Genomic DNA, 23634 nt, shown 5'->3' with positions numbered 1-23634 from the left:
TATCTCAGGAAAAGACTTTGTCTGGGGATGTGGTCATCATGTTGGCAAGCAAGCGAGCAAGCAAACATCAGTATATATAAAGCAGCCCTTCGTGGGGTTCTGGGGATTAACAACTCAGAGAAGACTCTTAGCTGCTCCTTTGGAGGACACACATTAAATGTAAGTCTCTCTTTTCTTCATAGGAGACGCGATATCTTGAATACCCAAATATTATGCCATTAAGAGTAATAATTTTCATAACTTTTCTAGTCCCCATTTTTTGGTCTAGTTTATCAGTTTATTTTTAATCAGCCACATTCAACTGATTAATTCTCCTGACACCTGATTGAGCATTTTGTTACCAAGCAAATTACATTATTCATAAAAAAGAGTCTGCCTTTGCCCAGACTAACCAGTGTCCCTGGTCCTTAATATGACATGGTTTAGAGCTATGGAATATTCCAAGGTGACTTGCCTTTCTGGGTTCTTAAACTCTCCCTGCTTGATTATAGAAACTCATGGGTATCAACTTGTTAGCCAGGCTCTAGTTAGGTAAAGGAATTCTGATCAATTTGCTCAGAATTGTCTCCAGCTGTGCAGGTTTCCGTCCTGGGTTGAACAGAAGCTGACCAAACTCTCCCTTAATTGCTTGCCTCTTTTTCTTCAGCCACTGAGATTAGGTGTGATTGGGCCCTAACAAATCATGTGACACATATGGCTTCCAGGTTATCTTACACACTTCATTTTGTGCATAGTAAAGGGTAAGTTTAATAAATGATTAATGACTCCGGCATCTGTTACCTTATTCATAATTAGAATATTTTTCTTTAAGTAAGGATACCGAGCAATTTTCAAAACTGTGCTTTAAAATCTTACATTGTATCTCTTACTTTAAGAAGACTGCAGGATGTCTCAATCTTCACCATTTCCAGCAATTCCACTGGGAAAGAATAAGTAAAAAAAACTCCAAAACCATGATTCTCTGTCGCCTGCCACAGTCCCTCTGTGTACCCCTGCTCTCCCTTTTGGCGGAATGGTGCTGAAATCTATTCAGAGGTTTTTGGAGGCTTTTGTGCCCTTGCTATGGCTCTGGGAGATGCCTGAGGAGTATAGGTGATGTAGAGAGAGTCATATGTTATAACAAAGCAATAAACTATCATTCAATTTTCCAGCGTGGTAACAAGGTACCCTGGCGAACATTATTTTTGAGAGAAAAGGTAGACAAACCTGAGTTCTGATTAAGCAGCTTTCTGTGATCATAAAACTTTTTCTTAAGGGAGACTGTTGGCAAAACCTTTCTTTCCTCTTCTGCTGCTGCTCTGTGTGGCTGGTAAGCGAAGGTGTGGAAAGAACCTTCGAGCAAGAATTTTGGGTTTGAGTGCTGACTTGATGACTTACTAACCATATGAATTGACCAATTACTTAACTGATCCCAAGTTTTCTAATTTGTAAAATACAGGTCATGATATCCACCCAAAGCAGTAGTTGTATTAGATGCCATGTATGTGAAATGCCATGCAATTTCTGGGAGAGAGTCAGTCATTGGTAGCAATCAGTACTTGTCTGCAAATATGGACTGGCGTGATTGGGAGCATGCATGCCTATCCGTTTGCTCTCTGAGCCAGGGAGTCAGGATAACATCTGTTTAGGTAAAGTTCAGGCTCCTCTCCCATCTTTGGGGGCATGGATCCCCTTTACCCTCATGATAAAGTCCACGTTCCTCAGCTCTGCTTACAGGGCTGTCTTCTCTGGCCTTTGCACGCTCTCTCCTCCTTTCCTGCATTCTCCCCTCCTGCACTCTGTGCTCCGGCACCACTTTCTTCCTTGCTCTGCCTCCCTTTGCTCATACTGGTTCCTCCGGTGGAACAGTCTTTTCCCTCCACCTCAGCCCTTCCCCCATTCCCTGGCTAACTCCTCCTCCTTTGGATCTTTGCTTACCTTCTGGAAGGTAAGACCTTCTTCTGGAAGGTCTTCCCCCTCATGTGTTAGGGTCACATGTCCATCTGCTACTGTGTGCCCCTAGCTTTCTCTTATCACAGCACTTCATATAGAAAGAATTGCCAGTTGCATGTTCATTCCCCTATAATTCCATGACACTGGATGTTCTGTGGCAACAGGAGATGTATGTCCTTCACTTGATCCAAAGACTGGCACATTGCTGGAGAACAATGAAGATGGGAACTAATGGAGAAATATAAACAAAGTAATTAATTAAGCAGTGAATTAATAAGTAATTGAAAGTAAGTAAAATGAGTGCAACTTTTTAAAAAGTATAAGTCCTTGATTCTGAGAAATTAGCTCAGCAAGATAACAGATCTGATGAGCCCACTGTAGTCTGGCATGAGCTTCGCAGGAAATAAGCTCTGGGTCCCCTTGAGATATAGCGAGACTGTCCCAAATATTAGCATAGCCCAAAGCTTTGGAAATGCTATTTCTTTCTTATTTTACTTTGTATTTTTTGAGTCATTAGCCTGACTGTTTTGTACAGATAGGCAATCCATAAACTTCCATTTTATTAAATTAATATAAAAGAACCACCACGTTTTTACTTCTCCCTTTAGAATAGTAATGTTAAAATAATGTATTTCAACTAGAGTCGGATTGTTTTCACTTATTCTCAGACTAGCAGTGATAGCTTTTGCTTATTATAAAACATGTATAAGCCCTGTTCATCACTGTTATTTCCTTAACATCAGATTTGTTGAATCAGGCTGTCATTTCAAAAATGTGTAATTCATCCCTCTGCTGTCCAAAAGGACCACGGTTTAAAAATAAAAGTACTTACTATGGCAGTGTCTCATAAAATATCCCTAAAGTCTGCTCCGTATCAAATGAAAGGGGCACCAGTGCAGATGGGCACATGGGGGGACATGGAGGGAAAGAGGAGAACTACCTAGAGATGTTCCTGAATGGTCCACACAAACTTAAATTCCCATATTTTATCTTTAAAATTTATTTTAATGTTACATTACACTTCGTAGCATATCAACATTATTTATCCCAAATATTACAATAAATTAGGAGCCCCAACAATATTCACAATATTGATTTTAGGACTTTGCAAATCCCCTGCTTTCCTTAGTTGGAAAAGCATAGAATTAAGAGAATATTTTAGGGGGGTTAGTGTGACTAGCTGGGCCTGAACTAACAGGAAGAGAAATGAAAAGTTAGAATTTGATCAGAATCCCAAACTTAGACAAAAACAAAACACACACACACACAAACACGTGGCTCACACAGGATTCCAGGCATCCTGATTGAATTCAATTTCACAATTGTTTGTTGATCTCTTAATATATGAAAAAGAAATGAGGTTCTACCTAACCTCACCATGCCCTGATCAACTATGAAGGAAGCCGTTACCAAATAAGAAATGTAATTTGAATATATGTAACTGATTTTCTTAGGCAAAGGACTGTGGTTCCATGCACAGAAATACTTTGTAAGCAAGAGAAATCTGTTGACCATTCAAGGATAAGAATGGCTTTACTGCATTTCTACTGAGAGTAGATGAGACCCTGCTCTGGGCCAAGTTTGGTTTGGGGAATCGCATTCCACAGACCTCAATGCTGCGAGGAGGTCCGCAGAGATTCTGCATCCTCCCTCCTGTTCTGTCCCTGTGGCAGAATGCTGCTGACAGCTGTTGGACAGCTGAGGCAATTCACCTCCAGAGTTGCATAATTTGGAAAGTGCTTTGGGATCCATTCGGTTGAAAGGTTGTTAATTATGATGATTTATTGACACTGGAAACGAATCTGGGCCTTGACAGTATGGAGAATATACTTAATGTCTAATTCTTTTGCTTGTCCCACTGGAAAGTCCCTACGTACAAGAAAAAAAAAATTTCTAATCCTTTTGTGCTTTATGAGTAGGGTCCACAGTTGTGTAAAACAGAATATTGATGACCTTTCGAGGTGGGGGATAACTTAAAAGGACATCTCAGCTTGATGGGTCATATTTAGTGATACCGTATGATTGTCTTCGTTTACTAGTGTTTTTCTCTAGCTGGTTTATTCCACCTAGTCTTCCAACTGAGACACCCTGACTCCTCTCTTTCTCATGGCACGTCCATTGGGAATGTCTCTCAAGCCCACCCTCCTGCTTGCACTGCCCTTTCCCTAGCTTAGCCTTTAACACCTCTTCCCTAAGACCTGCCTTCCACGAAAGGTCCCTATTCAAACCTACCCATTGTTCTGCTTCCAATGTAGCTTTCTAAAACAAACAAACAAAAAAATGAAACCAAGTAAAAAGCGGAGTGTTTCACTCACCCCATGCCTGAAAAGATCCTATTTTAAAAATCTAAGCTCCTTTGCAAAGCCACAGACAGACCTGCTCCTGGCTGCAGTCTTTTCCACCCCGTAGCTGTCTAACCCATGCACACTCGGCTACCACCACAGTGACCTTCTCACCTTTCCCTCAAACATGCCATGCCCTTCTCAAATTCTGTGCACCTTTAAACGTAAAAATCCTCCTCCTGGAGGGCCCTCTTACCTTCTCTGTCTGGAAAACACCTACTCATCTTTCATCGCTCCTCAAATGTCACCTCCTCCGCCCAGTTCTCCCAAGTAGAATAGGGATTGCGGCATTTATCTACATTTGTGTGGCATTCTTCTGTTTCCATATCTAGTTCCTCTACTAGATTGTATGTTACAAAGATGGGGACTATGCCGTACTCATTTTAGTCTCCTCAGTAGACAAAGTGAACTAATGAATGTTAGGGTCAGTTACTACCCAGTGACCTGGCTTTAGGTTCTAGACATTGCAAACTGTCAACATCTACTGATGGCTGACATTATCAAATTCACCTGAAAAAATATTTCTGAACATATGTTTATCCATTCATCCCTGCATGTATGCATTCATTTCTGGATGGTATGGTATACATAATCTAAGTTCCTCAGCAAAGCTCTTGGACTCTGTTAGTGGGAATGTAAAATGGTGCTGCTATGGAAAACAGTATGGAGGCTACTCAAAAATTTAAAAATAGAACTACCATATGACCCAGCAATCCCATTTCTGGTGATATATCCAAAGGAAATGAAATCAGGATCTCAGAAAAATATCAGCATTCTCATATTCATTGTAGGTTTTTAGTATAGCATTGTTCACAAAAACCAAGATGTAGAAATAACTGAAATGTCTACCAACAGATGAATAGATAAAGAAAATGAGTCTTATTCAGCATTAGAAAAGAAGGAAATCTTGCCTTTTGCAACAACATGGGTGAACCTGAAGGATATTATGCTGAGTGAAATAGGCCAGTCACAGAAGGACACATCCTGTGTGATTCCACTTATATGAGATTTCCAAAATATTCGAACTCACAGAAGCAGAGCGTAAACTGGTGGTTGGCAGGGGTTGGAGAAATGGGGAATTGTTGTTTAAAGGGTTTAAAATTCAGTTATGCTATATGAATAAGTCTAAAGACCTGCTGTGCAACATGGTACCTATAGTTAACAATACGGTAGTGTGCATTTCAATATTTGTTAACAGGACTGATCTCACATTAAGTTTTCTTATCACAAAAAAATAAAAACAAAGGGACACACAGGAACTCTATGAGGCATTGGCATTGGATATGTCTACTACTTTGTGCTGATAGTATCATGAATGTCTATCTACGTTTAAACTCATCACATTGCATACACTAAAAATGTGCAGTTCTCTGTATATCAATTATACCCCAATAAAACTGTTTTTAAAAACTCTTGGGACAGATATGCTACAGAATTCAGAAATGTAGTGATTTACTTATCATGCATGTTACAAACACTGCAGTAGGGTCTGGGGTGCCACTCCACAATCAAACACGGTAATTCTGACCCTAAACATATATACATTCACACTGAATGGAATACAAACTACAGATAGCCTCACTTCTTTTTCAGGTAAGATTTTCCACCAACTGAGTTTGCCACAGACTTAGGGGGAAATCATGGTTTTTGGATGTTTTGAGTATTTGCATTTGGGAACTGTGGGAAGGGACTAGGACCTATATATGTATTTGCCTATTTGTTTATCATGCATCTCCCTCCTTAAAGTGAAAACTCACTGGGGCCACAGACTTCACCTTGTTCGCTCCTGTATCACTAGTACTAGAACTGCGTCTGTTATTGAATGTATGGGTGATAGATGGATATATTAATTAAATGAAAGTCTGGCTCACTGTAGATAATCCAAATAATGGAGACTACTATGTGTTTCTAAGCATTATTTTTTTTCATGGACTGTAATTTCTTATAGATCTGGGATACTTTGTTTTGATCACATCTTGCTCTCTGATCCTTTATATAGTTTAGTAAGCGTTGTCTGCATATAAGGTATTATAAACCCCTTTTACAACTAAAAAGTAGTAGTTTGAATTTTTTTGAGAAAATTGAAATTCTTCTAGAAAGTTCACTAAGTTGCAAAGCAGAGTAGTGCGGTTTGGGGTTTAAAAGTAAACACTATCAGTCACTCTTCACTGGAGCTCTGGGTATAAAGAAGCAAATAAATATCCTAATCACCATGTTTTAGAAATATATTGCCTTACACTCCAGTTTACTATCCATGTCCAGTGCTGAACTATAAACTTTTATTTCCCCTCAAACAAACCCCCAAACATTTATCACATTAAAAATGAATCATCTGTTATGTTCCAACCATAAACTGAATAATAAACAGAGGCAGGAATTATGATCTCTGGAAAGCTGGAGAAGCGCTGGTGTGCGATCACAATATTCCACCCCATAAATCTTCAAATCCATATTTACATTGAATTCCCAGACTTGCCCAGACTTGTCAAGAGAATGTCTAAAATCCTACCTAATTGTTTTACAAGAATAGGTGGAAGCCCATGGCAGGTCCTATTTGTTTAGAGAGGAGTTTGAGGCAGATCTGTTAAGCGGGTTGATCTGGCCATCAATTGGATCATATTCTTCTACAAAAGTTTTATTTGAAATAGTTGAACTTGAGGCACTTTTAAATGTGGAAATGTTCCCTGCATTCCTGAAAATCCCAGTGCCTCATACATGGCTTGGCACATTTTAGATTTCTCCTGTGTGTAAGAAGAACATTTTTAGAATATGATTTTACTTATGGCATATCTAAGTTTATATACTAGTTAACTGGAGTACAATTTCTACTACAGTTTTTAAATGAATCTCAAGGATTTAGGGTTTGCATCCATCCATGTGGGAGCTGTATTTGATCTTTATATTTTTTGTATGGTTTTTTCATGCACTCTGAAAATGATGTCTACTTTTTTTTTCATAAATCTATCCATTTCTATGTTGCTACTCTAAGCAATTAGGACAGTCAGATTTAAAACTATAAAACAAATCCATGCTTGATTCTCTGGGAGAAGTGAATTATTCCAGGGTCAGTTTGAGTTAACTTGTTAGCTTACCTTATATGCATATGCTCTGAGAAAGATCGAGAAGCGACTTTGCAGGCTGGCTTTGTACTATGTTTACATGATTACAATAGGTCAAGTCTGACACGGCGTTGAAAGAAAGTTCCTTTTGCAGCTAATTAATGAAATGCCGCACAAACCATGCCATCACCTAATAAAAACATCAGCTTGTGAGAAATGTTTACTGCCCTTTTCAAAAACTTCCCCTTGGATTTGTGCATATGGAATATTACATTTCATGTACGACTCTGGCTTCCCGTGCAGTTTTCGAATACTTGCTGTGTCCCAGCTAAAGGAGAGGTTCTGTAAGGAAACTATTAGCCCTTGGCTAGGCTCTCGGGCTCATGATTCAAAATGACCAGCATTCATTAAACTTTATTACTGAGCTGCATGAAGTTTCTTTGGATTAGGAGGCGGCATGACCCTCTGTCCAGACTTTCCAATGGCGCTGAAGCTTTGCATTAACCTGGAAACCTTCTATTTACATGGTTCACAGCCTGGTCTCAGCTCACTTGGAGGTAACAAAGGGTGTCGGGGCAGGAGGGCAGTGGGGGTCCCGCTTCGCTAAGGCTTCCATCTGACTCTGATCAGGCCAGCGCTTGACTCCTGCCTCATTAGGTGGACTACAATGGAAATGACTGAGCAGTCAGGGGCCATATTTCGGATTTGGCTTCATCTCTTCCTCACGCTTCTCTGGGTGACTCGGTTGTGTGTGATCTGTGCTGGGTTCTCCCCTTGTGTGCTATTGGCAGTACTGGGACCCACCTGCACCCACTTCTAGCAGGGGCATGTGGAAGGAAGCAGGGGGTGGTGCCGGGCCCACATCTTATCTGGAGTAGGAGCAGTTCTCCTTGACATAAAACTTGTCATAAATAAGAAAAGACTTCTATTTCTACACCTGACGGGGAAAGGTGTGTTCTTAAGGTGTGACAAGAAAATGAATGCTGAGTAAAATGTTACTAGCCTGATTAATGCTTGGTTCACAGGCTGGTGTGTTAGATGTGTTTGAAATAGTTGACTTTGTTAGCACTATAGAGCATTAAAACCTGTAGCTTTGCCCACCTATAATGGGACAGAGTGGCAGAGTGTGCCTCCTCACATGATACATAGAAAGGACAGAACATCACCTCTGCAGCATTTTTAAAATTTTTATTGAATTTTAGAGAGAGGGAGAGAGAGAAACATCAATGTGAGAGAGAAATTAATTTGTTGCCTCCAGTTGCCTCCCACACTTGCCCAACCAGGGATCTAACCTAACCCGCATCTTGGGTATGTGCCTTGACCGGGAATTGAACCTGCCACCTTTTGGTAAACGGACAACGCTCCTACCAACTGAGCCACCGGCCAGGACCACCTCTGTAGTATTTTTATCAAAAATGTTTATGTTTAACCTGAAAAACTTTAAGGAACCAATCAGTTAGATTCAAACTGTGGGACATTCTACAAACAACTCGTCTGTATTCTTCAGAAAGGTCAGTGTTTTGAAAGACCAAATAGAAGGTCAGGGAGCTTCCTCACACCACGGGATGCTAAAGGGATGTGACAGTTCAATGTGAGCTGTGCTACTGAGTACAATGAACAAACATTACAAAGGACGTTATTGGGACATTTGGGGCAATTTGAACATGGGCTGAATATTAGATACAATTACTGTGCCGGTGCTGAATTTCCTGAATGAAATGATGGCATGTGGTTACGTTGGAGAATGTCCTTTTTCTTAGGAGATACATGTGAGGTGTCATGATGTCTTCAACTTAATATCAAGTGAGTCAGCAAAATATTCGTTTCACACACACACACACACACACACACACACACACACGGAATGAAAGAGAGGGAAAGAAAAATGTGTGACAAAATGTTAAAAACTGATGACTGTAGGTGAGTTTTACTAATGATATTTATAATAGTTATCTCAGAGAACTATTTTAGTAATTAAATTGCAATTACAGAAGCAAAGTGACTAGCACACTGCTTATCTCAATGTGCATTCCTGCTCGTGGTGTGAACGGTAAGTTCTGACAGCTTCGGCTTCCTCAGGTCAGCCACGGAGTTTTGACCGTGCCACGTCCCCCCTGCTTCGGATTCTCAGGTTGAATTGGCACCTAGTGTGACTATTCTTACTTGACATGTACTTCTTTTAACCAAGGGTTTCTGTATGGTATTAGCCAGGCCCCAGTCCATATGGTGCCAAACATGTCCCCCAGCAAATTTCTTTCCTCTTATTCAGGGCCAGCCCCCTGAGAATAATAGATCGTGGGGCACCTGTCCCCGGTTCCACTCTTCCTGCCTCCCCGGCTCAGGTTTCTGCTTCTATTGCACTGTGTTAGGGGTGCCATGAGGGTGCACCTCTTGCCACACCATGTTTTTAAACCCTTCCTACTTTATTCTTTTCCTGCTTCTATCAAATATCCTGATTTCCTCCTTACTTTATGCTACTTTACACACAAGTTTCTTTTCCCTTTAATTGGCGTTGATATAAGCTAGGTAATTGTGTAAAGATTAGGAAGCCTTCCTTTCGAAATAAATCAGGAACGTAATCCTACAATTTCATCTGAGACCCAGGTTCCTTCTGCCTTATGGCTTCTCTGTTCTTCATCTGTGGCTTCTGTCCTGCAAAGTCACTTCACAGTGCAGAACGGCTGCCGGGACTCCACCTGTAGGTCCAGCACCCAGGCGAGAAGAACCTGCTACCCAGCTGAGCCAGCCACCCTCCGAGGAATCTCCTTGGGAGCCTCACCTAATAATTTCTGCCAGCACCTCACCGAGTTGCATGGAAGGCTGAGAACTATGTTGCCCCAAATAAATACAGGGAGTTTATTAAGAAGAAGAGGAGAAAGAGCACTGGCTAGGAAGCTAGCAATCTGGTGCCCCAGCATCCGTTCATACATCAGATACTTGAGTAAAGACTGTAGGCTGAGGAGGAATGTGTGAGAACTAGGAGACATCTCCCTCAACAACTTATTGTTTATTTAAGGAGGCCAAATATGTGGAAAATTAGAAGAAAATTTGATGCTAATTTAATTGAAACTTAGGGAAGAGAGAGAGAGAATCTAAGTCTTCAGTCAGGGTTTCTGACTATGCATAAGATTTCGATAATAGATATGGTAAGAGAATTTTCCAAAGGGAAGAAACAGCACAAATAAAACACACAGAAAATGAATGATCTGGGCTAGTACCTTATCCTCACTTACCTGGATGGGAGGGATGGTTTGGAGAAGAGCAGAAACTTAAATGACAAGTGGAATAGGTACAGTGTTTGATCCTGATGAACTAGGCAACAGGGAGCCATTGTCAGTTCTTGAGCAGGGTATTAGTTAAGTGAAAGTGGTATTATAGGAAGACTGTTTTTTACAAGCAGTAGTATGTAAAGATGCTGGAATTAATAAATGGGCACATAAATGAGTTAATGTAGACCCTGTATTAAGAAATCAGTGGAAATGAAGAGAAAAGGACTGAAATCTGAAAGACATTCGAAATAAAATTAGATGATCAGGGAATGCAAGGAAAGGAAAAAATACAGGATGATTCTGAGGTTTCTGGCCTGGGAGAATAGTGGAGCCTTTGGGGAAAGTGGATAGGTATGAATTCTGAAGGACTTTGTACCTTTGAGGAAAAACTGTAAAGAGTGGGTATAAAAGATATAACAAAAGTCATTAATAATTTTATAGAAGTGAAAGCCTGAGGTTATTATTACTGAGTTAATTGAGACTTGAGTTATGCTTTTGTGTGTTTAGCTATGTGCATTTTTTAGTTAAAAGATGCCCCTAGTTTGTTTTTTTTAAAGATAATGTCTTCATGAGAGAGACAACTGATATTTTTGAAATCCTTATGTAGTACATATAATAGACAAACTAAGGACTTATTGATACTTTATACTTCAAGAAATGCAGACTTCATAAGAAGAGAAAAGATAATTTTATTTACTCAAAGTTCCTAAAAGGAAAAGAATTAGCATTTAATTGGTGTTTGCTTTATATCAAATACATATTGTCATACATAATTTCACTTCGTCCCTCAATATTTTTAGAATCAGAGCAAGTGCTATCTTTGGTTACACAGCTAGGTGGTGGAGGTAGCATTCAAACCCAAAGAACTAATGTCAAAGCTGCCACTGTTTTGTGCTATCCTGCTTGCTTCTCCCTCCCTTTTTTCTGGCTCATCAGATATCAGATCTAATGAAAATCATTCATATACAATTTTTGGAACTCATAGCTCATTGCATATTAGAAAGACTTTGAAAACCTGATGTATTATGTAATTCTATCTTTCAATATTAAGTGAGGAAACTTTTGGATAGCTATTTGGTTGTTCAGAGCCTAGTCTAAGGCAATTGATGTTATCAGACCATTTGAAAGACAATGCATTTCCAGAAATTTTATATGAGTCAAGTCTGTCCAAAACAAGCTGATTTGTCCATTCTCATGAGTGAGGCTAGTAAGGAATTTTCTCAGGTTACCCATTTGGAGAACTTTATCTTTTAATGATGTTGAAAACACTGAAATATTTGGTAGATAAAAGATTATTGCAGATAGGAGTAACATAGTTATTTTGCTTCGGAATTTCAAAAGATAAAGACAAACAAATATATTTGTGGTTGAAATAAACTCTTCCTTCTGTTATCCATTAGAAAAGTTTCTTGTCCCTAATTACAGAGGGATTTATTCTCGTGGGTTTTTCCCAGTCACTTCTGAATAATAATTTTTCTTTTAAAACCTGTGTTTTTATTCTTGACCATGACTTCGGTTTTACTCTGACATGTGACAGTGAAACCTGTCAAATAATGTTCTCATGGAGTTAGCTCTTTGAGCCCGTTTCTCTCTGGAAGGTCACCTCTGTGTGCTGCTGCGGGATAGTTAGGGCTTCAGTCGTGTCTTTCCCTTCACATCACAGTCCGTTTCTCACCAAATGCTGACCATCTCCCAGAAGCGAACTGATCTTCTGAATCTCCAAAGGGCATTTCTTTTGCATCGGAATGTTTTGTCCCAGTTGTATTTGTCATTGTTTGGCTGGATCCAAGGACAAACGGGAATTCGCTTCGGATATGTCAAATTAATTCGTCAGAACTGAAGGGTGTCATTTAGTGCTATGTACAGTGTGGCCTTTTACTAAATGGAGCTATAAGAAAGCTAAATTTAGTTCCCTTTTGCCAGTTGCATTTAAGCTATGGACATGATTTATCAGTCAAAATGCAGTCATTATTTAAACAAACAAATGCAAACAAAGTTCTTTGCATTTCCAGTTCTGGGTTCTTTGGGGAAAATATGCACCTCTCAGTAGATACTGAATGAATGTTTATTACATACCCCCTAGTGCATACAGATGCAAATGCTCTCTGTTCTGTAATTTGGTTTGAGAGAGGAGTTAATGTGTTAAGACCATGGGGATTTATAATACAATTTGTCAATATAATTTGAATGAGAGTCTCTCACGGTTGACTGTAAATGCACTTTAATTATGGTTTAATAACCTTCATATGGAAAATGGAGAATTACCATAAGTGATCTTGGATAAACTTCTGTGACTCCTTTAAAGGAAACATCAAATAAAAACACCGTAACTATATTTTATATAGCAATTACGAGGATTAAAGAACTTCATTCAACTGAATGCATTTTGGCAGATTAGAGAATGCACACTCCACAGCAAGTGAGATATTGAAAAAGCATTAACCTTGTAGCAACTTGAAATGTCCACTTAGAGATGAATAGATGTACTGGTATAATGTACTTAACCAACAAAAGTGCTTATTAAAAGGGAAAGGTGTGTTTCTTCTGGCAGCTAGTGACTACTAACAAATGAATGACTTCTCACTCAACTCTACAGATAAGCATCACTGCTTCATGCTACCATGAACAGGAATGCTGACTAATGTGCTGAACAATATTTCCCTGATACTGCAGCCTAGAATACCAGTCAAAGGAATGTAAATCATTTCCCATCGTCCAGCCTCCCTGAAATTTGCTCCAGACAAGGCCATCTTTCTATGGTGCCAGGCTTATGATATGGCATCCTGTTCCTTACACCCCAGTCACATGACCTCGAGTAGACTACAGCTTGGCAGGAAGACCCTGCAGTCATACTTTGTAAAGTCTGTATTACAGTCCTGATTTTTTAGCAAAAGCTCCACCATCTTAGTAGATGCTAGGCGTCCACCCAGGAGTGGTGCAGGTACTGTTGTCCCGTGTGGCTTCCCAGAGCCCCCGACAGGGCTAGGCAGCTGCCAGTACCTGTGTTTGAGAAGATACTGTTATGCTGCACGACAGCTCTTTAAAAATTTGCACTTATTTCATTGTTTAGGAAGAAGGTAAGAAATCTTTACAGATACCTGGGATCTTCTGTTTTCCAGCTGAACTCCACACCAGGAAACCCCACATTCTCACCCAGAGGAGAAAGCAGAGTCGGGGTCTTGACAGCTGTGAGGACTTGGCTCACCTCCGGCCATCTCTGTTCCCTCATATGACTCTGACTTAACTCCCTCTGTGATTGCTCTTGGTGTTTGTGATACTAGTTTGTTTGGGGACCACAATCATAAAACCACTTACTCCTGTCGACTTTCCATGTGGGCAGTTGTGGGCACGCCTGTACCTATAATCTCTTCCACTGACTCTGGGGTGACACCTTGGTTCCCAGCGCTGATTGCTAATTGAGATCTGCAGCCCAGCCACAGGCCTTGTTGCCCTGGGAGTGAGCAGTGGCGATGTAATGGACACGGGGTCACAGGACTGAAGAGCTCAGTCACCAGAAAAATTGGGAGGACAAGTTAAAGTTTGAGATCACGGTCTTGGGAAGTTTTCCAGGGTGACGCAGTCAGGCTTTAGCTATGTGGGTGAGTCTTGGAACTATAATGTGGAGAGAGGTCACAGAGCTGAGAAAACCCAGGGACCGCTAAGCCAGGGTGTCCACTGCTGCCTCATGCCCTCTGATCCAGGACTCGGTCAGCCCCAGGTCTCCCTAAATTGGCTCCATCGCTAGCTACTGCTCACTAGCTCATCACCTTCTCATCAGGCATGGCTCACCCCCTTCTCCCACCCCTTTCCCTGACTCCAGTACCCCTCACAGCCCTCCGGAAGAGGCTGTCTGTCCTCTTCTCAATGTACACAAGGCTGGCACTGTCCTCACTTACCTTTGCCATTGTTCTTTTTTTTTTTAAAACTATTTTTTTAAATTGATTTTTTAGAGAGAGAGGAAGGGAGAGGGAAAGAAACATCGATCGGTTGCCTCCTGCATTCAGGGATTGAGCCCACAACCAGGCATGTGCCCAGACCAGGAATGAAACCACTCTCTGCTTGGTTCATGGGTCAACGCTCAACCATTGAGCAACACTGGCCATACAATTCCTCTTTTTATTGTCCTTTCACCCCTTTTCTTAATTATCAAACTTGTTGATGAAGAATATTTACTGTCCACATCCATTTTCTCTGCCACCTCCTCATTTCCATACCCATTTCGATGCCCACCTCCCCCACTCTACTGAAACTGCCCTCTCACATATGGAATAATGTAGTGCCTTAGTGTAGCAGAGCCAGAGTTCGAAGCTTAGATCCCTCCACCTTCATTACAAAATGCTTCCATCTTACCATCCGACACCTCTGTGTTTAAGAGCTACATATGCTATTAGTCTGGGAATATACATGAAATGCAACAAATCCCAATGGGCCTACTTCTAAAGCCTTCAAACTTGCAAATGAGAGTGTGAATGTTTAGAAACAGTTGTCTGCTGTTTACAAGACAACATTTGAACAGAGTTGCACTAATACATCGTAAGCAAACTACGTTGTGTTTTCCCATAGTGGTTTGAACCAAGCTGGGATGTAGCAAATACCAATGGATGTCCTAAACATTCCGCATTTTCTCCCCCGGCTGCTTTTATTAGCAAGTTCTAGAATTTGCAGATCTCACTTTGTCAGAAAAGCTTCTTGACAAAAGCACTCCTAATTTACACTAAACTCTCCTAAAGTATAACTTCATAGAGGACAGAAAACACATATTCTGCACATCCATTGGATTTTCTTTGCTCTAAACATTCATTGTACAATGGAATCAGGTTATGGTCAAATGTAGAGACAGGTTAGGTTCATTTTGCCAACAGTAGCACCAGTGTCCACTCTGTGAAGATAGTTGGTCACAGACTCCAGAGGGGATGCAAAGGGAAGTTGAGATGAGCCCCTGCCCTCATGGAGCTTACACTCAAGTAGTAGAAACAAAACAAATAGCTGGAGACCACAATTTATGGGAGAAAATGGTGGTGAATGCCACTCAGAGGAAGGAGGAACTATGTGGGAGGGGGGCTACACTCTAACCCCCAGCTAGAGAAGATGATCCTCTGAGAATGAAGACTGAGAAAAAGCCAGCAGATTTGACCCCTATGAATATAGCTGCTATTTAAGGAAGGTTATTGACAAAAGGACACTTTGATCTAAAAATAAAACAGAAATATCTCTGAACACGTATTTTAACAAATGCTAAGTCATTAAGTGCTTATTTAGAAAATGTTAGGTCCTTGTGAATTTGTCAAAAATGAATTGTATCATTTGTGTTTTCTGGAAAGTGCCTTTTTTTTTTTTTTCTTTCTAAATAATTGTATTAAGACGTTTCTACCTCTTGGCATTGTGTCCATTTAGAGGCTTTCTGACCAAAGAAAGGTTTCGGCAGTGGAGGCAGGGGCCCTCTCCCTCTGGAGGTAAAATGCCTGTGCTTCCCGCAGGAGGTCTAGCTCTCTCAGACGAGTTTAATAGCCATTCTGGCACTGAGAAGATCTTATCTCGTGTCTCTATTGGTTCGGGGTCACTTGCCGGCTCACATTATATTGAAATGTGGGCAGAAAGAAGGAGTAATTTGTTAATGTCATGTAGGATGAACTTGGTTAGAAAGGGAAGTGTACCCGATTTATAATAACACAAGTGTTTCCTTGCTAATCCCTTGGCAGGTTCATTATCTGTGCAGCCCCAGGCAATGGTTAGCCTATCGTGAAAGTGAAATTTAACCCTCAGCATGAAATTAATCCTCAAAGACTTATGTCTGCTCAGTCTAGAAATAATACATTCTTAGTGATTTTATAATCCCAGACTCTTTCTGCATAGGTGCTAAATTGTTATCAAGAGGTTTTAGTGCCTACTAGGAAATTGATTTTTGTTTACTTGAGAAAACTGGACAAATCTATAAGAACAAAGTGACTGATTTCTTATTTCAAGGTTGCAGTTGTAAACCTGACATTGTGAGATGACTGTTTTTTAAACATTAACAGGGTTACCATTTGTTGGTGATTATACTCATATTTGCACCGCATTTTACCTAACATATAAAATAATAAAGAATTTTCATAAAAATTATAACTGACATGGAGGCTCTTTCGCTCAGCTTATTGGACATTTGACATGAAAAGGCTGGGAAGCACCTTGAGAATGCCAACTGAGTGTGAATGGCTCCTTGTAGAGTCAGGAAACCTTTCAGAAAGGTTTAAGAGTAAAAGGAAGTGAGGCTGTGTCCCTTGTCCTGTTTCACAAGACAAGGCTTATTCTTAGCCTTTTCACGTCTCCTTCTTTCCGAGGTGCCAGGGCAGTAAGAGAGAGAGAAGGGTGGACAGGTTAGGATTGAGAAGGGGTGGGAGAAAGCCAATATTTAGCCAGAAATATACATACCAAGCATTTTACACAAATTGTTTTACTTCATCCTCACTGCAAACGGACAGTAGGTATCACTTTTTCAGATAAAGAAGCAAAAGGTGTAAGTTTGCTGTCCAAGTTTGTGCCTTGGGTAAGTGGCATAGTCAGGATTTGAACCCAGGTTTGTCTGACTCCAGAGCCTTTTCTGTTTCCACTGTACCACAGAACCTGATCCTAAGAGAAGTTAAATGGTTTGAAAAATCCATGAAATCCTGCCTGATTGAAACTCTCTCTCCCCGCCAGCCACCCCAAATGCAAGAGGTCCTTGAAGTTTACCTAGGTGCAGTCTGGAATATTAATGTTCCTCTGCTAAATTGTATTTTCTTTTTATGCAACATGATGACTTATTTTTACCATATTCTTAGGTTGCTTGCAATTCTATATACTGCATTATTACAAAATGAATCCATGCCTTCACTCACAGCACTTTAAAAGATGGTTGTGAGATAAATGCACAAAAGGCCAGGGGTGAGGGATAAGCGAGCCCTAGAATTTACAGAATTCTTTATCCCTAGATATTTTAAAGAAATTGAAGGTCTTCTGAATTTAAGAAGTACATCTGATTTGCTGCTTTAATTCAGCAAATGCACATTTGTTAGAAGTCTGCTACGGCTTTGCTATCCACCTTATCCCATTTTAAATGATGTTTCCACAGAGAACGTGGACTTTTAAAAGAATTACAGCTGGACCTGTGTACATCCCTACATTGCCAACCCATTATCAAATTTGCATTCCAGAGTTTGGTTCTCTCATGCCTGGGCTATTTTAACATCCTTATTTACTATTGCTTCCTGTTGGTTGACATTGCCTGTCACTATTCTATGGGAGGAAATTAAATTGGTCTGGCACAATTGTCCCTTCACAAAGCCAAGTTCAGTGGAAGCCAATGCCCTTTCCTAAATAGATATAAATCAACTACTTGATAATTTGCTTTCATTTTTGCCTGTTTTTTAGGTGTACTTTTTTTTTGACTCTACATGTACATTTTTTTCTAAACTACTAGAACATTCCTCCTAAACTTTAAAAAATCATGTTAATTCTTAGGAAAAGATTATTGGCCCTTACTGATATACACATATCTCCTTTTACTGGTAAAACTTTAACAAGGCTTTTTTCTGTGCTGGTTTCACATCCCATCCACCCACGAAAGCCTTCTGTTCGCTGCCCCAGAACTGTCCCTCGTGGCATCACAAGTTAACTGCTTCAGATAAGTTTTCTCCATTTAACCCCATCTAGTCTCCAATCCATCAACTCGATTTGTATATTCTATCTCCTTTAGGCGTTTATTTATTTTCTGTGTGTATATATAAAATTTATTTTAATAGTACTGTATATTTACCTTGAATTCCCTTCTCATTGACTCTGATTTTTAAACTTCCTTGTATCGCAACTTTTTTAGTATCCTTATGCCTGGTAGAGTTTACTATGTACTTTATAGAGGGATTGAAAAATTAACTTTAATAGACTTAGATGGAAGTTTTACATTTTAGTGAAATTAGTAAATTTTCTAGTTTTAAGCAAAGTAAATTACTCAGACTCTGGTAAACAATGAGCATTTATTTTAATAAAGTAAAATTAGATTCTGATACAATGTTTTTTGCTGATTAACCGCACAAGAAAGGGTGGTATCCACTTTGTTTTCTGAGATTTGTTTAGTCATTATAGAGTGCCACAGAATGTTCCTTTGAAGTAATGATTTTCACAAGGGCAGAAACAGTCATTTATAGTGTTTAAAAAAATAATCTTAAAAAGGCATAAAGCTGCAAACAGGCAGTAAAAATTTGTTGCAAAGTAGATTCTTTTGAATACCCAAGAATGCCCTCCTGTTGGCATTTGTTTATAATTTTGTTTGTTTTTCTAAAATTACTTCCAAATTGTCAGCCTGCAGAAAAGCATGAAAAGGTGTAATAATCACACTTCAGCTCTGTTGAGTTAATACCGAATATTATGGAAAATTGTTTTAACTCTTGAAAATCCCTCTACAACTATAAAAGTGCAAATGAGATTGTCCCTGCTGTTTTAGCCAGGCCTGTGAGCCTCAAAGCAATAGGATATTTATAAGAAAATTCCAGACATAGCAGTGCTGCCATGATCCATATGACCCACACTTTCCAGTTTTTGTCTCTTGTCCTGTCTAAGGAAAAACAAAGAGGCATAAATTTAAATTGGAAGATCTCAGATCATAGTTATGACTTATTATAATGAAGATATGTATATTATTTTATGAAGTCATTAGGTTGATTGGGAAGAAAAAGCACTTTTTAATTTTCATCACACTCTTGTGATCTTCAAGTAACTATCTCTTCATAAACAGCTTCACCTTATCCCCAGCACTGCCCTGAGAAACTGGCTTTTTCTGTTTTCTGTGAGGCATTTGGTTGTTTTTTTTTTAAGACTATACTGCGATCTTTTATGAGATGTATCCCTTATGTTTGGAAGATTTTATTTAATTCTTATCAAGCTAGCAAAGAGGGCATGGAAATGATTTGAGCATATCTATGTATTGATCTTTCTCAAATTTTAGACTTGGAAAAGAGTACACTGGTATCTTCAGCTGAAACTCAAATAGTTGAAGGAAAAGAACGTTGTGTATTTTAGAGTCTTTTTAATGTTCTTAATTTGGTTTGGAATCTAATTCAGTAGAATCCATTTTGAATTTCTCAGAAAACTTTTTTGCCTTACAGGCACTGTTGCTTCATTCTAAGAGCTGATACATCTCATAAAGGATTGTTCAAGAGCCCTAGCGGGTTTAGCTCAGTGGATAGAGCATCGGGTTCGATTTTGGTCAAGGGCACAACCCTCGGTTCTGGGCTCTCTCCCCAGGTTTCTCTCTCTGTGTCTCTTCTCTTCCTTTCCACTCTCTAAAAATCAATGGGAAAATATCCTCGGATGAGGATTAGCAACAACAACAAAAATTGTTCAAGAAACACCAAGGAGCCCCAGCCAGGTTGCTCAGTTGGTTGGAGCTTCCTGCTTTACACAAATTCCCAGTCAGGGCACATCCCTAACATACCTAGGTTAAGGGTTCGATCCCCAGTACTGGGTGGATGTTTCTCTCATCGATCTCTCTCTCTCTCTCTCTCTCTCTCCCTCCATTCCTCTCCCTTTAAAATAAATAAAAGCATATTTCAGGTGAGGATTCAAAAAAAAAGAAAGAAAGAAAGAAAGAAAGAAAGAAAGAAAGAAAGAAAGAAAGAAAGAAAGAAAGAAAGACCTAGTTGAAAACCAGCGTAAAAAATTATCTTGTGGTGGAAACTTATTTTAAACATATAAACAATTCAAATAATGAGGAACTGTACAATAAGTAACACTAGGCTTATAAGAGGAGAACTGATTTTGAAATTCAGAATATTTTCCTAACTCCTGTACCTACTCTATGTACTAGAGATCTTTCCCCACAAATTCTGGTAATGGTACATTAGGGTGCAACTGTATGCAAAAAAAAAAAAAAAAAATTAAAAAATTAGTTTTTTAAGTAGAGCTTTCCAATAGAAATATATTGTGAGCCATAATATGCTATTAGCCACATTTTTAAAAGTAAAAAAGGCCATGCTTACTCAAATACTTCTTATGGAATGCAAGGATTAAAGTAAAGTTTAGTCCTAGCAAAATGATGAAGTTAGGTTTAATGGGAAAAGGTTTTACACTTCTTGAACTTTTAAATTAAATCTAAATTAAAATAAATTTATTATCTTAGTTGCTCTAGCCACATTTCAGCTACTCACTAACCACATGTGACTAGGGACTACCATATTGGACGGTGCAGTTTTAAGCTTTTGTGGATTGCACACAAAGCTCTAGTGCTATTGTAATAGTCTTTTTGTCTGCGGTTATTGTTTAGAAGAAACATAATAAAATAAAGGTAAACTGCTTTCTACTGATGCAGTAGAAATCAGAGTAAAGAAATTGCTTCTGTGCTGGACTGATTTCTTTCTCTTTTTTAAAAAACAACAACATAAAATTAAAATATTATTTATTTAAATAGTTGGTGTGTATTTTTAACCTTTAATTTTTATTAAATTCATTGGGGTGACATTGGTTATTAGGATCATATAGGTTTCAAGTGTAGAGTTCTATGATGCATAATCTGTATATTGTATTGTATACCCACCACCCAAAGTCAATTCACCTTCATCACCATATATTTGGCTCCCTTTACTTAACCTCACTCCCCCACCCAAAGAAATAACACAGCAAAAATATGATTCTATGTTTATTTATACTTCTTCTCCCTCTTTGTTTTTATGAACATTTCTATTTCTAAATGTAAAGACTTGGACTCTACATGGTGTAGAAGGATTATGCACTGTGTACAATGCACAGTCCTGTAGAACGCAGTAATGTTCTCTCTCCATGGTGAAGAAAACCATTGGGTGTGGGGGTGGGGGGGGGGATGAGGAGATGCAAAAGCAGTTGATAGCCATCATACAGATGAGGAGGAGTGAAAGAAAGGAAACTTTACCAGGAAAAACTAAGGTGTATTTTTTGGAAGGCATGGTTTGAGGTGCCTGCAAACATTCTCCCTCTGTGAAAGTTGCCATGACTCACAGTCTGGCCTGAAGGGGTGGGCTTGATGGCCACATTTGCACAATAACTCCATCCCTTGAGTGTGGCTAAGTGAGCCAGTGGGAGACAGCTGACTCCCTAAAGAATTTTAACTGTGATATGGGTTTGTAGTAAGAAAACCTACAGAAAACAGGTGGCACTCTCAAATTAGGATGATTTGAAGAGTGTATATAAATGGATTTATTACAATGGTAGGTATGGGCAGGGTATAAGGAAATGGGAAGGCAGAACTCAGGATCCTGGGGCTACCAGCAGCAGGAGGCAAAGCTGTCACTACCTCTAAGTTCAAATGCATGTGTGAAGGGAAAGGTTACCAGAACTTGAAAGATGAAAGTCATGAAGAGAGGGCTGCTTAAGAGGAGCAGTGAACTTCTGGGGACAGAGACAAGCCTGAGGAAGCCTCACAGGAAGGAGCCAGACAAATAATACCACAAACTCGTTTTTGTCACTTTCTCCTGTCACCTGCCAGGGCCTTTCATTTATCACTTCTAACTGGAAGGCAGAGAACACAGATATCTTCTGATGTAATCCATTCAGATCACCTCTCAGGGCAGTGAACAGGGTGGGAAAGAGTAGAGAGTGAATCTCGAGGAGCAAATGAAAGCTATTTGGCACATGTGGTGGCAGAAAGGAGTAAATGGTGGGTATTAGGTTTGTGTCATATTACACTGAGGCTGGTTGCTCTGTCCAAGTCAGTGTTGTGTAGGGGGGAGGAGTGGGGGGGGCGGGGGCAGGAAGCACAAGTGACCAGAAGGAACTGGTCTGCAGAGAGAGGCCGAGACAGGACATTCTTGATTCTTGGATCAGTTAAGGCAAATCTAGATACAGTAACAAATAACCCCCTAAGTTCCAGTGGTTTGCCCCAATAAAATATACTCACATAGTAGTCCAATGTGAGTATTTCCAGGGTAGGAAGTTTTCCTCAGTGTGTGATTTAGGCTCCTTTCATCTTGTGGCTCTGTGCCCACTAGAGCTTCCTTCTTGCAGGTGATGCAGAGCTGATGTGATAAGTAACTAGTCTTGATGTAAAATGTACCTTACAAAGTCCATCTTGCAGGTGGAACAAGAGAAGGAATGGAGAAGCCCCACTCAACTTCTTAAAAGCCTCAGTCTAGAAATGACATACACTACTTCAGTTAGGTTCCATTGAAAGAAACTGTTACCTACACTTGGGTGTATGGGAGCTGGGGATCTACTCACTACCTGGTTGTGCAGGTATCTCCCAGCATCAACTTCACATAACGGAAAAGGGATCAGGAGGCTTGAGGTGGACTTATCGCTTCCGCCATAGTCTCTGATGGATTTCCCCTGCCCCGGTCCCAGGAGAACTCATTATACCTCCTTGCCACACACGGTCTCTCTAATAGCCCCCTCCATCCCTCCAGTCTGTATTACCTTGAGACATATCAGTTCTAGCAATTAAAGCCCTTGGTGAAGCTAAAGATAGGTATTGCAATGTAGCAAAAAAAAAAAAAAAAAGGTATTTGTTTATGCCTTACATTTCTAGAATATTCAAACTTGGGATTTGTAAAAAAATTTCTTTATCTTATTTGTGTCTGAAAGTCTGGTATCTTTAATTGCATACTTGTTTACCTGAGGCAAAATATTTTCTTAACTCATAAAAACATTCAGAAATTGCATGGCATTTTAATTCTCTTGATAGTTGAAACTCAATCTGACACAAATAATATTACTAAAAATATCTATTAAATCTATCTTAATTGCAGCAATCTCTCTTGATATTGCATATTTAAAGTTATCTCTCTTGATATTGCATATTTAAAGTTGTGAATAAAATGACTAAACCATAAAAATACTTATTTCTCCAATCCCTTTTTCCCAAGTTGTCTACATTCAAGGGAATGAAAAAAATAGGAAATACATGCCAACAATTCTATAAATTATATGAAGATTTTTTAAAGAGACAATTCAAAGTATGGAATTGCAGCTGTTCCATGATTTCTGCCAAAATTTGATCTAATGCTCATGAGTAAGAGTGGACTTAGCAGTTCCAAAAGTATTTTTACTGGG

General features: G+C 39.5%; 1 protein-coding gene across 1 annotated transcript in view; it reads left to right on the top strand.

Annotated features, from left to right (window-relative positions):
* SLC25A21 (solute carrier family 25 member 21) overlaps positions 1-23634 on the top strand; it is a 208064-nt gene that overhangs the window by 32978 nt on the left and 151452 nt on the right. The gene's annotated exons all lie outside the window — the stretch shown is intronic.

This window comes from Eptesicus fuscus, chromosome 5 (genome assembly GCF_027574615.1).
Source record: "Eptesicus fuscus isolate TK198812 chromosome 5, DD_ASM_mEF_20220401, whole genome shotgun sequence".
Classification (NCBI taxonomy): Eukaryota; Metazoa; Chordata; class Mammalia; order Chiroptera; family Vespertilionidae; genus Eptesicus; species Eptesicus fuscus.
This window is presented reverse-complemented; position numbering and strand designations above follow the sequence as displayed.